Source organism: Micrasema longulum, unplaced genomic scaffold, assembly GCF_059751315.1.
Source record: "Micrasema longulum isolate JH-2025_06_02 unplaced genomic scaffold, ASM5975131v1 h1tg001286l, whole genome shotgun sequence".
NCBI lineage: Eukaryota > Metazoa > Arthropoda > Insecta > Trichoptera > Brachycentridae > Micrasema > Micrasema longulum.
Genome location: NW_028278473.1, coordinates 727 through 14684, shown reverse-complemented (window position 1 = coordinate 14684; position 13958 = coordinate 727). Strand labels below are relative to the sequence as shown.

General features: G+C 29.4%; 1 long non-coding RNA gene across 1 annotated transcript; it reads left to right on the top strand.

Annotated features, from left to right (window-relative positions):
- Window positions 1-7177: 7177 nt before the first annotated feature.
- Window positions 7178-13696, top strand: LOC148276078 (uncharacterized). The gene is made up of 2 exons (XR_015823868.1): window positions 7178-7632; window positions 7752-13696. It is a non-coding gene; the product is annotated as an uncharacterized LOC148276078 (long non-coding RNA).
- The last annotated feature ends 262 nt before the right edge of the window (window positions 13697-13958 follow it).

The window sequence follows — 13958 nt, the reverse complement described above, 5'->3', positions numbered from 1 at the left end:
AAAAAAAAAATATGGAAGTCTAGACATTTACAGGGCTTATGGCCTGTCATTGGCCGGTTTAAGTGGCCACTTTACACACTGTGTAACATTTACCATTCTGCTAATGTTTAAACAACCACATTTCCGCAACACTTCCATCTGTTGACTTTTGTGAAGGAAAAGAGCTGAAACCTTTATCACGTGGGTGAGATGCATCCGGCTGTATATTAAAAAAATTATTCCCGGCATTAGTATTAAAAGGTTTGAATTTAAATAAAAATATTCACCCGCATCAATAAAAAGAGGTTTCGGCTTTTTAACTTAAATCGGGTTGTGGTCCCGTTCAACGTTCAAACTATTCACGGATCAACGGTCCGACGTTCAAACCCCACTCTCCAACATCTTGATTCGTATTTTCTAAAAGTAAGTTATTTAAAATTTAATGAAATGGCCCCGAAATTTTAATTATTAAATCATAAGAACGTAAATATTTCTTTGAAAAAAGTAACTTTTTTTTTTTTGTTGTACTTCCTAAATATCATTAGATGGAAGAATTGAAGAAATATTTATGTTCAAACCTAGGTAGAACGGTGAATGTAACACACCCCGTAAAGTGGCTACTAAAACCAGAAAATGTCAGGTCATAAGATTTGTAAATGCCTAGACTTCCATATTACCTGCTGTAAAATGTTCTCCATCTCTGTTTTATTTATCTTAATAAACCAGGAACATCAAAGGGCTAAAATAATTATTCCGAGTAATATTATCACCGGGCGTACGTGTATATAGCGAAATAAAATTCTTTATAATCCAACACGCTAAAAAGTCATTCCTCGAGCTGTTTTTAAAAATACGACTTTCGCATAGTAAACGTAAAATAATGGATTCTTCACAAAGAATCACGCGAGGCGACGAAAAATTTACCCAGGAACTCTCTTGGAACTTGACTTGAAGCCTACAAACGAACTTGGGAAGGATATAATATGTATATAAAGAGTATTCATGGTTTACCTCTTTATTTTTATTTTTATTTTATTTTATTTAGAAAACATACAGTCATACAAAATAAGTACTAAGAACAACAATTTTTCAACATAAAAAGACCAATTAAGTTTTCATAAATTAAAAAGATAAAAACATTAAATGTGACAAAAAATAAAAAATAAATAAGAATTTTAAGTGAGAAAAGGATAATTGTTGACATTTGCGTTTTCCATGGAGGTAATAAATTAAAATAAATAAAAGTACCGAATGTACACTCCGAGCCATCCACGCACACACATGAACGCACATATAAAACATACACAAACATATACATTACATATGGCACATATACATAGCATAAACCACTCAAGATGTACATTAAGCAACTATCCCAAATAATCGACCCCATGAAGAAATTTTCTGTACAAATGCAACGTGCAGTTAAAAATGTCTACATCAATACTGAGTCCGTTATAATTTCTACAGGTACGTCTAATGAATGAATTCGAGGTATAATTGTTTTTACCAGTTGGTACATAAAAAAGGGAATTTAATCTAGTATAGCGAAGAAGACAACGGAAACCAATAATTTGTAAAAGATACGGCGAATCAACTATGTTATTGAGAATTTTGAAAAGAAAAATTAAATCATATCTTCTTTCTCATTCTCAAGGCACTCTCTTAATACCCATACACAATTCCTCTTTCTTCTCTAACTCATATAGTGTCCATGCGGCTCGACTGTGGAATCATCTCCCATCCACCATCAAAGATGTTGCTACATTATCTCTGTTTAAATCACGTCTGAAGAAACATCTCCTTTCTCTTCCTTAATCTCTCCTCCTTTCCCCTTTCCTCTTTCCTTTTATTTCCTTTTTCCCATTGAGTAATAGTTTTGATTTAAGGTAATTTATAAACAAATACGTTTATTTCTATTTTTATATATTTTTAACTTTTTAATCTTTTTTTTTCTATTGAATATGTTCTGTAACTTGAATTTTAAAAATTAAACTTTTATTTTATTGGTTGGTTGGAAGAAATTGCCATTTGGCAATAAGCCCGCCAATGTACAAATAACATTATGTACAAAAAGTTAAATAAATAAATAAAAAATATTTTTTGAACAAACAAAAACAGACTATCACGCCATGTCCCGTAAGGGTAGGCAGAGATAATAGAACGCCACATCACTCTATTTTTGAATACATATCCGCTTCTTCTACATTCATACATCTTCTCATGTGCGCGCGCCGAATATACCGACTTTTAACATGTCCATCTCCAAGATTTGTTGGATTTGGTCATGCTATGTCTTTCTCGGTCTTCTTCTTTTTCTGCATCCATCAACATTCGCATCGTAAATATTGTTAGCCGTTCGTTCGCTGTCTATTCGCTCTACATGTCCAAACCAGCTCAGGGCTTCTTTCTTGATTTTGTTGATACCGCATTTTCATATAATGATTAATAAAGACTTCGTCAATAATGCATGTCGATAATGTAAAAATTAAAAATACATATGTTAAAACAAAAAAGAAGTTCAGTCGAAACAAAAACGAATGGTTTGTTTCTAATAGATCATAAAAATAAATGGAATTATTTGGTAAAATTTAATTATAAACGTAACAAAAGTGACAAAATTAAAAAAGTATTAAAAAAAAAAAAAATGCTGCAATGTATATAGGTCTAAGTAAATCAATAAAAACAAGACTCAAAGAACACATTGCCTACTGTAGATAAAAAAAATGATAAATCTAATTTTCCAACTCACTTAAACTCTAATAACCATACTTTTGACAGCAAAAATAATGTTGAATTATTATACTTTTAAAACAAAACTAAAAAATCAGATAAATAAGAATCTTTAAAAATAAGTAGGATTTAACTTAATGTAGTAATAATTAAACAGCAATTGGAATTCTCGAACTCTCCTTTACTTAAACCCTTGATTTAATATATAAACTACGCTCCGTTTTATTTATTTATTTACTACTAAAATAAAATTATTAACATAAAATTAAATATCAAAATAAATTATTTCATTCCATAAACAAATGCATTATTTAAGTACGAATCTTATTTTTTTTTGTTTTTTATCTAGAGGTATGTAAATTTCCCTGTTATAAAATCAAAGTATCGTGCTCACTTGACCTGTTAAAATGTGTATTTTCCACCTTTAAATAATAAATACTTAATCCCAATTTTGGTCTAATATATCTCAAAAATAAACTGTTCAGCAAACTAGTTGTAAATATTTATGTTTTTTTTCCCCCGTTAAAATACTTATTTGATCTCCTTATCTCCAAAATATGTTAGAAATAGTATAAAAGCTGTAAATGATGTAAGCAGTTTACCAATTTGTCTACTAAGGCGAAAGCGGTCGTTGGTCAAAATAATAAAAAAATAAAACTAAACCGTGAAGGTTCATTGAAAACTTTATTTATAATTTTATTTATAATTTATTTATAATAACGTCTTGGATAAACATATAAAGTTCTCCAAAACAACGTCTATATTTAAGATGAAGATCCATAGTTGGATTGTATCGAGGGGTAGAGACCACTGTATGAGATTGCTTCGGGAATAAATGCATAACATCGCTGCTGTTTTCATTATTATCCATATACGTATATTGTATATGTGTATGTCATCACTGTCATACGTATTATTATATAACTTTTGATTCCATTTTCGACATGTATTATAAATTTTTATTATTTTTATTTTTCTATTATTATTTTGTATATTGTTTTGATTATTTTGCATATTGTTTTAATTACCTGTTTATTGTTTTAATATGTAAATAAATATTTTTGATTTATATACCGAAGAGTACCGACTTAACACGGAATTTTCTAACAAGTCGGGACATAAAAAACATATAATTGTGTCTATGTAAAATTGTGTATTTTGTGCATTAAATAAATAAATAAATAAAATTTTATCAAAATCATCAACTATGGAGTTTTATTAAGAAATATCATCAAAAAACATCAAAATTACATTTGTATTCTTTTACTGCTCATCAAACCAATTGTATATGAGCACCTCAAAGGATAAACCGCAGGAGTCACATTGGACTAAATGTTCAGGAAACAACATTTTGTGGTTGCGCTATTTCCAAAACATTATAGCTTTTTAACCAAATGAGACCATTTCAAACTTACACGGTAAAATAATAATTATTTTGATAAATGAACTACATATTAAAATCACACACATCACCATGGCGCGGCGCCACACCGTGTTACGACGCGGAGCTGTGCCGCGGTACGGTGCCGTGTACTGTGCGCCCGCTCGGCACTCGATGTTTCTCAAAATATTCGTATTACTTAGTAACAAAAGAAAAATACGTCTTTCGTGGTCCATATCTAGACAAAAATTTCAAGTTTGAGTACAAACCGTAATAAAAATATGGCGTACGGCGCCGTAGTAATGCGTCCAGACAGTAAAGACTGATATTTTTTGCATTGCAACCAAGTAGACTTCAGATTTCTAAAAAAAATATGACGAAAGCGGACTTCCATGTTGTAATAAAATATAAAATAGTTTATTGCGATAATTTCTGCATTTTAAACTTCAAAACGGCAAAAAGCAGACTGCCGTGTTTTATCATCTTTCATCATCAAAATTGCTAAAATAAATATGTAAATATAAATAAACAATAAAAAATAATAATGGAAATTAGTGTTTAGAAAAAAAATTCCTCAAAGAAGTAAAATACTATTTTAATTTGCATTTTCAAATTATTAAGCCTCTTTAAACATTTCGTTATTTTGCCCCGCTAACATAAATAAGAGAAATCTATGACCAATTGTAACAATGGTTGGTTAGAACAGAACTAATTAATCTACGTGCTTACCGTGTCCTCTCGAGACCAACTAGACTGTCTAATCTTTTCTATATTCCTGACAATAAAACTAATCATCATAAGGGTATGATGATGATGATGATTATAATAAAAATAATTATAAACTTATAATATTAGAAATCAAACGCTGATTTGAGTCTACTGAACACTTTATTTTATTTTTACAAATATAAAAATCAAAATTTCGTGACAATTGTTTCGCCTTGTTATGGTATTTTCAAACGAATGTCCCAAACGAAAGTCCCTTGTTTGAAAATACCCTAACAAGGCGAAACAATTGTCACGAAATTTTTGTTTTTAAATTTGTAAAAATAAAATAAAGTGTTCAGTAGACTCAAATCAGTGTTTGATTTCAAAAATTATAAGTTTAAATATGGAGTTCTACAAAATAAACACCAAATGAATCAATAAAATAATTATACTTCAGACGCTTTTTGTATGTGAATAGAGTGCCGAAGACAAAAGGCTTGACAGAAAAATAATAACTTAAAAATTATGATGATAATGTGGAGAGGGTAAAAACACGTAGCTGAATATATATTTTACATTAATCATGAGATTACTGACAAGACCACGTAATGATCAATCACTTAAACGTATTTTTAGCAGCAAAGTCCCAGGGAGTCAAAAGGCCAACCCTTGTTCTGTTTTAACATAACTAGTTTGTTCTAAGATTCTAAGGTCAGTCGGAATTTCAATGTGATTTATCTACACTCACCCAATAAATTTGACCCTAGAAAAACCGTGTATAGGGAAATGGGGATATGAAAAAAGGAAGGTTTTATCGAAATATTGAGGAAAGGATCGAATATGTAAATTTAATATTATAAAGGATAATTCTTGTATCTAATATTTGCTACAGAGAGCATCTTATAAAATATATGTGCCTTATTGCGTATTTCGTGTAAGTTTGATTTTTAGCCGTTTTGGGTCAGATTTGTGGTATATCTATTTATATAAGAATGAATCGCCTTTATTAGTCTCGCAAAAACTCGAAAATGGCTTGACAGATTTACATGCAGTTTTCTGCAAAATTTTCTAATTTACGTCTTCAAGGTTTATAAATAATAACATCTTCAATATGTTGAGTGGAAGAAAAGTTAGAAGTATATGTGTATTTTTTATTGATTTTCCAGGGTTGCATTCGACTAAAATGTAGATGTAGTTTTTTTTTAATTTTAAAAAGGTTTGAATTTTGACGTTTACAAACAACAATTATTTTTAATGGAAATTTAATTGATTAATTTCTTTCCAACTTTTTAATTCCTATATATTAATTTATTTTTAGTGGATTTTTAGTAATGCTTAAATAATTTAAACTGACATTTGATACATTTAAGAAAAACGGTTTCGTACACAAAATGAACCAGTAATGTAGAGTTTGACATTTGCAAAAAAGGGTGTTTGAAAAATAATTATTTTATGTTTTGGAATTTAACCATAAACTAGTACCTAGGTTTACATATTACAACAGAGATGAAGAACACTTTAAAGAAGGCAATATAGATGTCTAGGCATCTGCAGGGCTTACTACCTGTTATTGGCTGGTTTAAGTGGCCAATTTACTCACTGTGTAACATTCACCATTCTGCCCATATTTAAACATCTATATTACTTCAATTTTTTTATTTGTTGATGTTTGTGAAGTTAAAGAGTTGAAACCTTTATTTATGCGAGTGAGATTCATCTAATTGAATTATTTCACCTACATACTAGCCAACGCCTGATGTTATTCACCTCTGTTGTAATAAGTAAATGTTAACAGCTCCCCAGGGAGTTGAATCCAGTCCTTGTCTCCAAAAATTTGGACAAAATCAAAATATTGTTAGTACTTAGGTACCTACTAATCAATAAAAAGTCTTTTTCCTTTTATGCGAACAGTTTTTGCACGTTTTCACGACACAAACAGGCATTTTTCTTTTCATTTACTTTAGTTTCGAATTAAATGTCAAACTCACGTCAAATACGGCATAAGTTGAGTGTCAAAATTTAGAAGGCTTAGATTAACCGCAGTCTGATTTTTCTTTATTGACACGTATTCCCGTATTTTTTCCCTGTATTATGGCAGTGTAGCAGTCATTTTTGCACAATTTTGGTATGAGCACAACGAGGACTCTAGACAAGTCAGCTCTAGACTAGCCAATCAGATGAGAAGATAAAACGAAAAAATAGCCCTTATCATGAATAGCTCAAAAAAGTCCAAATTAAATAACGTGTGTCCTTATTTATGAAAAACCGTTGGTTCAACCAGCTAATAGCAGGCTAGCCAACGTACGAGTAAGACGTCTGTCAAGTACGCTAGTTTGTTTATAAAAAAAACATTGATGTTACCGATTGGAACGTTAAGCTTGGGTTTCCTAGGAAAACGGTGCCGATATCTTAACGGCCGTACGAACGGTGATGCGGTGAACGGCCGCCGAAACGGTGACTAGAGAGTGGTTTCCTAGGAAAACGTTGTCATATCTGGCGGCCACGGCAGCTTATCTGTCAAAAATATGCCCTAGAATGCGATCTGTCATATTTGTCGTTATTTATGAATAGTTTGTCACAGTTTTATTTAATTTTAAACATTTTCGAGGGCATGCGACCTTCTCGTGCACGAAAATTGTATTAAAAAAAGAGTCAACTCTTTTTAAGATTTTTAAGACAGTGAATTCAAGGAGAAATACTGTTTTTCGAAGGAAAATATGAGGCGCATAATTACTCTAGTAAAACTCGATTTGGAAGGACACAAACGAGATGAGAAAATACCAGTAGAACTCCAGGGCCTATTTGCTATTCGGTACTGGGATAGTAATGAGGTATGTAATGAATAATAATTTTGGCAATATGTAAGTATCGTTTCTGTCAATTCATTTGACAATTTTAAATACGTAAATGTTTAATGCCTATAGATATTAACTTTTGATAAATCTTCCAGATTCAAGACGACTCTGCTGATATACACGAATTTAGTCACCAAACTATTTCAACATCAACATCAATTGGCATGAAAAACACCGGACTATATTATAATGAAGCCAGTGTCCAGAACAAATGTAGTTATATCCGGCTTATTTTGTATGAGAGGATTTCTTAAAGTTATAGGTGCAATAGATTTTTTTTTTTTTAATTTATTAATAACAAATTTAAATACAATATTAAATACAATTTTTTTCATTAATCAATTACATATATTTACATTATCGTTTCCCATTACGTAAAAGAAATAAACAATTCTTGTGTACATAATGGGGAGTGACGTCTTATAATAGATTATTTTAGAATAACATAAATAAATTACAAAAAAGATATTAACGATGTTTTCAATCAGTGTTACATAAAGAAGAATTATAGATGTAATTTTTTACTTCTTTCTTATGTATATTGTATTCCTGACTGTACTTTTTATTATCTTTGTTCATTTCATTAAAGAAAAATATTCCTCTGTAAGTATAATGATGTTGTGCAGTAGTTGTTTTAAATTAATTTAATCCATCACAATAGATCTTCACAGGTTGCAGTGACGTCAGGAGTTTGTATACAAGGCCTACTACACAATATCTTTGATATCCGATAATAATGCTATTAACAAAAAAGGCATTTGAATTGTTTCAAACAGATAAAATATTACTCCCTAGTTTACCTCACCCTTTAGATAATAGTAGAACTTTATTTTTCAAATTTGATCCTGTACTTACATTTAATTAAGTGTGTTTGCAATAATTGGATCAATTCAAAATAATCCTCATTTAAATGATTTCAGTATAATATTAGACGCTCAATTTCAACATTCGAAATTCATTAATGATCTTGAAAAAAAAACCTTGATCAAATTTGGGCACATGATATCATACAAAGTCCTATATCCAAGCAACATTCTAAAACAAAATGTATCCCTAGAGTTTAAAGTTTTTAATGAGAAAACAATTGGTGGGTTTAAAGTGCGTAGCGCTTAAAAATCCAGAACTGTTTGTAGAACCCGAGAGTACTCTAGATTTTAAAAGTATATTTTGTAGATGGTGGAAGATTGTAAATGGGTAAAGTGTATTTGAATTTCAGAGATTCAACGATCTTCACAAGGAACCCATTAGAGAAGATAGTGTAGATCATAAAAATTTTCTAAGAAACATGTCCCTTTGGTTAAAAACTTGGAGACTCTCAATACCTGAGAGTTAGTCTCTAGGTGTACAAAAATTTAAATCCCCCATTACTACATTGGATGCGTTTTCAATGATTATCCTATATATATTTTCCATGCATAAAGTAGAATATTTACTCTTGAGTAAATTTCAAAACGATAACTTAGAAGCGAGGTTCGGCTGTTATCGTCAAACGAGTGGAGCTTATTATTGTATTATTTATTTGCAAGTCTTAGAAAGTGAGAGAAAGCTTTCATTTAAATGTGCTGTAATATTGCTGGAGTGGAGTGAGGTTTTGGTAGGTATGTGAATATGAGAGTTAGTGTATATGAGTGTGAGGGTGGGTTTGTGGAAAGGGTGAGTGTGTGTTTGATACAAGTGGATAGAAACATCTTAAATTTATAATGTAAAAACAAATATATGATTTATAGTTAATATAATATATGTTTAGTCTCTCTGATTTGATGTTATATGTTAAACTTTTAAATAGTATTCCTTGAGTATGTTGGATTTATAAATAAATATTTGCAATTTGTAAAATATCATAATTACTTATAATCACATCTATATAATAACTAATTTTAGTTTATTTAATCCTCTAATTATTGTTATTGATATCATACTAAATGGGATATGATAAGGTTTGCTGACGATATTGCTATGGTTGCTGAAAGTGAAGAAGAACTGCAAGAGCCCTTACAACTATGGAAAGCATTCTTCAAAATAACTACAGTATGAAGATAAATAAAGACAAAACAAAGCTACTGACTGTAGGCCGAATTCAACACCAGATGAGAGTAGTGATGTCGGGAATACCACTAAAGAACACCAAGGAGTTTCTCTACCTCGGGAGCAAAATAACATGGGACGGTCGGTCTAAGAGCGAGGTCGACAGCCGTATACATCAAGCTAGACTTGCATTTAATAAAAGGTCCAAAATAAAAGAATCAAATAATATAGACCTAAAACTAAGAATACTCCTAATCAAGACCTGTTTATGGAGTATCTTGATGTATGGCTGCGAGACATGGTGCCTATCCGAAAGAGATAAACGGAGACTAGAGGCTTTTGAGATGTGGTCCTATAGAAGACTACTAGGAATTTCCTGGAGAGACCACATTACAAATGAGGAGGTTCTCCAAATAATCGAAGGTGGAAGGCACCTGCTCAAGACCTTGTCCGAAAGGCGAGCAAAATGGATCGGTCATGTAATACGTCAAGAAGGCCTGCATGTGCAATGGAGGGGATGACCGAGGGAACAAATTCTAGGGGATGCCCACGCCGAGAGTACCTGGAGGACCTATTAGAGGACGTGCGCTGCTCATCATATGTTGACTTTAAATGAGCCGCACAAGACAGGGAGGAATGGAGGAGGAGAATGAAAGGAATTGCTGCCAGCCAATCCCAGGATTGAGACCAGAGAAGAAGATCATACTCAAATCATTTTAAAAAATACATTACATAATAATTTACAAAATAAAAGGTGTATATTTTTGATTAAATAAAAATAATATATGCAATAACTACATTTTTATTTGTAACTGATCTTGGTGCGTTCTATTCCTTCACAGGGCCAATTTCTAGTGTTTTGGTGAACAAATCATGATATCCTGTAAACAGAAATAAGAGAAAGAAATATTTTTTTCTTTTATTTAGGAAACATTAAGTACTATTACATAGTTTTATAGTATGCAAAATTTTATGTAAATTATGTTTTTAATACCTCTTATGAATATACACACTATTGTTATTCCATTTTGTATTATAATTTTATATGTATTCTTCTCCTTTTTGTAAATCATGAGAAATGGAGTTTATACTCACATAATATATTCTCTATTGCATAATATTTATGTAAATTTAAGATCATAATGAAAAATTCTCAAACGATAACGATACTAAAACGATTTCTTGTTTTGCATTAGGTCTTATACCCATATATATGTAACTCATATAATATTTGTACTTTTATACAAATATGAACCAAACTTTTCTTCTTTAAATATCTCTTTGTAAAACAAAAGAACCAGAATTCACTTTACTTTATGTTTTCTTTAATATTCATTTATGAACTTGTAAATATTATTGTAACAATTTATACTGGAATATCAGAACTTAATATTGCTTACTATATATAAACTCTACAGATTTCTTCTGAAAAATTACAATCATTATACACTTACTTCTTACAGACACCATAATATATACTTATAACTTTCATATGTAATAATATCCATAACTAATTATTCTTTTCTCACTTAAAATTCTTAACTATTTTTTATTTTTTTGTCACATTTAATGTTTATATCTTTTTAATTTAAGAAAACTTAATTGGTCTTTTTATGTTAAAAAATTGTTGTTTTCAATACTTATTTTTTATTTTTAAAAAAAAAGAAATATTTGCGTTCTTATGATTTACCCAAATATTCAATAAAATAAAATAAATAAATAAACTACAAACTGTAAGTTCGAAACCAAAATGTCTTCAGCGTTTAACTAATAATTTATGTACCTCACAACACAGTATTGTATAACTTTTAATTCTTTAGGAATATCATCTGCTCCATATCATACAAGTATATGTCCAACCTCTTTGAATCATAATTAAATTCATTTTATTAGTCTGTCAAAATATAATATAGTATTTTACATAGTAACAACAAATATAAAGAATACATTTGTCATTACAAAGCAGACATTGTTATTAATTCATTATTACTCTATTATAGCTATGTAAGTACTCACCTAGAATTTGCATTCATAACTTACAAACCACAATACATTACTTATATTGACAGGCTGGAGAAAGTACAACATATTTTTTAAAACATTTGAATTTCTGATGCTTTCTTACATTTCGTGAGATTACTTAGCATTAGGTCTTATACGCATATATTATATGTAACTCATATAATATTTGTACTTTTATACAAATATGAACCAAACTTTTCTTCTTTAAATATCTCTTTGTAAAACAAAAGAACCAGAATTCACTTTACTTTACGTTTTCTTTAATATAAATATATAAACTTGTAATAATTGTAGTAACAATTTATACTGTAACATCAGAACTTAATATTGCTTACTATATATAAACTGTACAGATTTCTTCTGAAAAAATTCATTTATTATACACTTACTTCTTACAGACACCATAATAGATACTTATAACTTTCATATGTAATAATATACATAACTACAAACTGTAAGTTCGAAACCAAAATGTCTTCAGCGTTTAACTAATAATTTATGTACCCCACAACACAGTATTGTATAACTTTTAACTCTTTAGGAATATCATCTGCTCCCTATCATACAAGTATATGTCCAACCTCTTTGAATCATAATTAAATTCATTTTATTAGTCTGTCAAAATATAATATAGTATTTTACATAGTAACAACAAATATAAAGAATACATTTGTCATTACAAAGCAGACATTGTTATTAATTCATTATTACTCTATTATAGCTATGTAAGTACTCACCTAGAATTTGCATTCATAACTTACAAACCACAATACATTACTTATATTGACAGGCTGGAGAAAGTACAACATATTTTTTAAAACATTTGAATTTCTGATGCTTTCTTACATTTCGTGAGATTACTTAGCATTAGGTCTTATACGCATATATTATATGTAACTCATATAATATTTGTACTTTTATACAAATATGAACCAAACTTTTCTTCTTTAAATATCTCTTTGTAAAACAAAAGAACCAGAATTCACTTTACTTTACGTTTTCTTTAATATAAATATATAAACTTGTAATAATTGTAGTAACAATTTATACTGTAACATCAGAACTTAATATTGCTTACTATATATAAACTGTACAGATTTCTTCTGAAAAAATTCATTTATTATACACTTACTTCTTACAGACACCATAATAGATACTTATAACTTTCATATGTAATAATATACATAACTACAAACTGTAAGTTCGAAACCAAAATGTCTTCAGCGTTTAACTAATAATTTATGTACCCCACAACACAGTATTGTATAACTTTTAACTCTTTAGGAATATCATCTGCTCCCTATCATACAAGTATATGTCCAACCTCTTTGAATCATAATTAAATTCATTTTATTAGTCTGTCAAAATATAATATAGTATTTTACATAGTAACAACAAATATAAAGAATACATTTGTCATTACAAAGCAGACATTGTTATTAATTCATTATTACTCTATTATAGCTATGTAAGTACTCACCTAGAATTTGCATTCATAACTTACAAACCACAATACATTACTTATATTGACAGGCTGGAGAAAGTACAACATATTTTTTAAAACATTTGAATTTCTGATGCTTTCTTACATTTCGTGAGATTACTTAGCATTAGGTCTTATACGCATATATTATATGTAACTCATATAATATTTGTACTTTTATACAAATATGAACCAAACTTTTCTTCTTTAAATATCTCTTTGTAAAACAAAAGAACCAGAATTCACTTTACTTTACGTTTTCTTTAATATAAATATATAAACTTGTAATAATTGTAGTAACAATTTATACTGTAACATCAGAACTTAATATTGCTTACTATATATAAACTGTACAGATTTCTTCTGAAAAAATTCATTTATTATACACTTACTTCTTACAGACACCATAATAGATACTTATAACTTTCATATGTAATAATATACATAACTACAAACTGTAAGTTCGAAACCAAAATGTCTTCAGCGTTTAACTAATAATTTATGTACCCCACAACACAGTATTGTATAACTTTTAACTCTTTAGGAATATCATCTGCTCCCTATCATACAAGTATATGTCCAACCTCTTTGAATCATAATTAAATTCATTTTATTAGTCTGTCAAAATATAATATAGTATTTTACATAGTAACAACAAACATAAAGAATACATTTGTCATTACAAAGCAGACATTGTAATCAATTCATTATTACTCTATTATAGCTATGTAAGTACTCACCTAGAATTTGCATCCATAATTTGGAATCCACA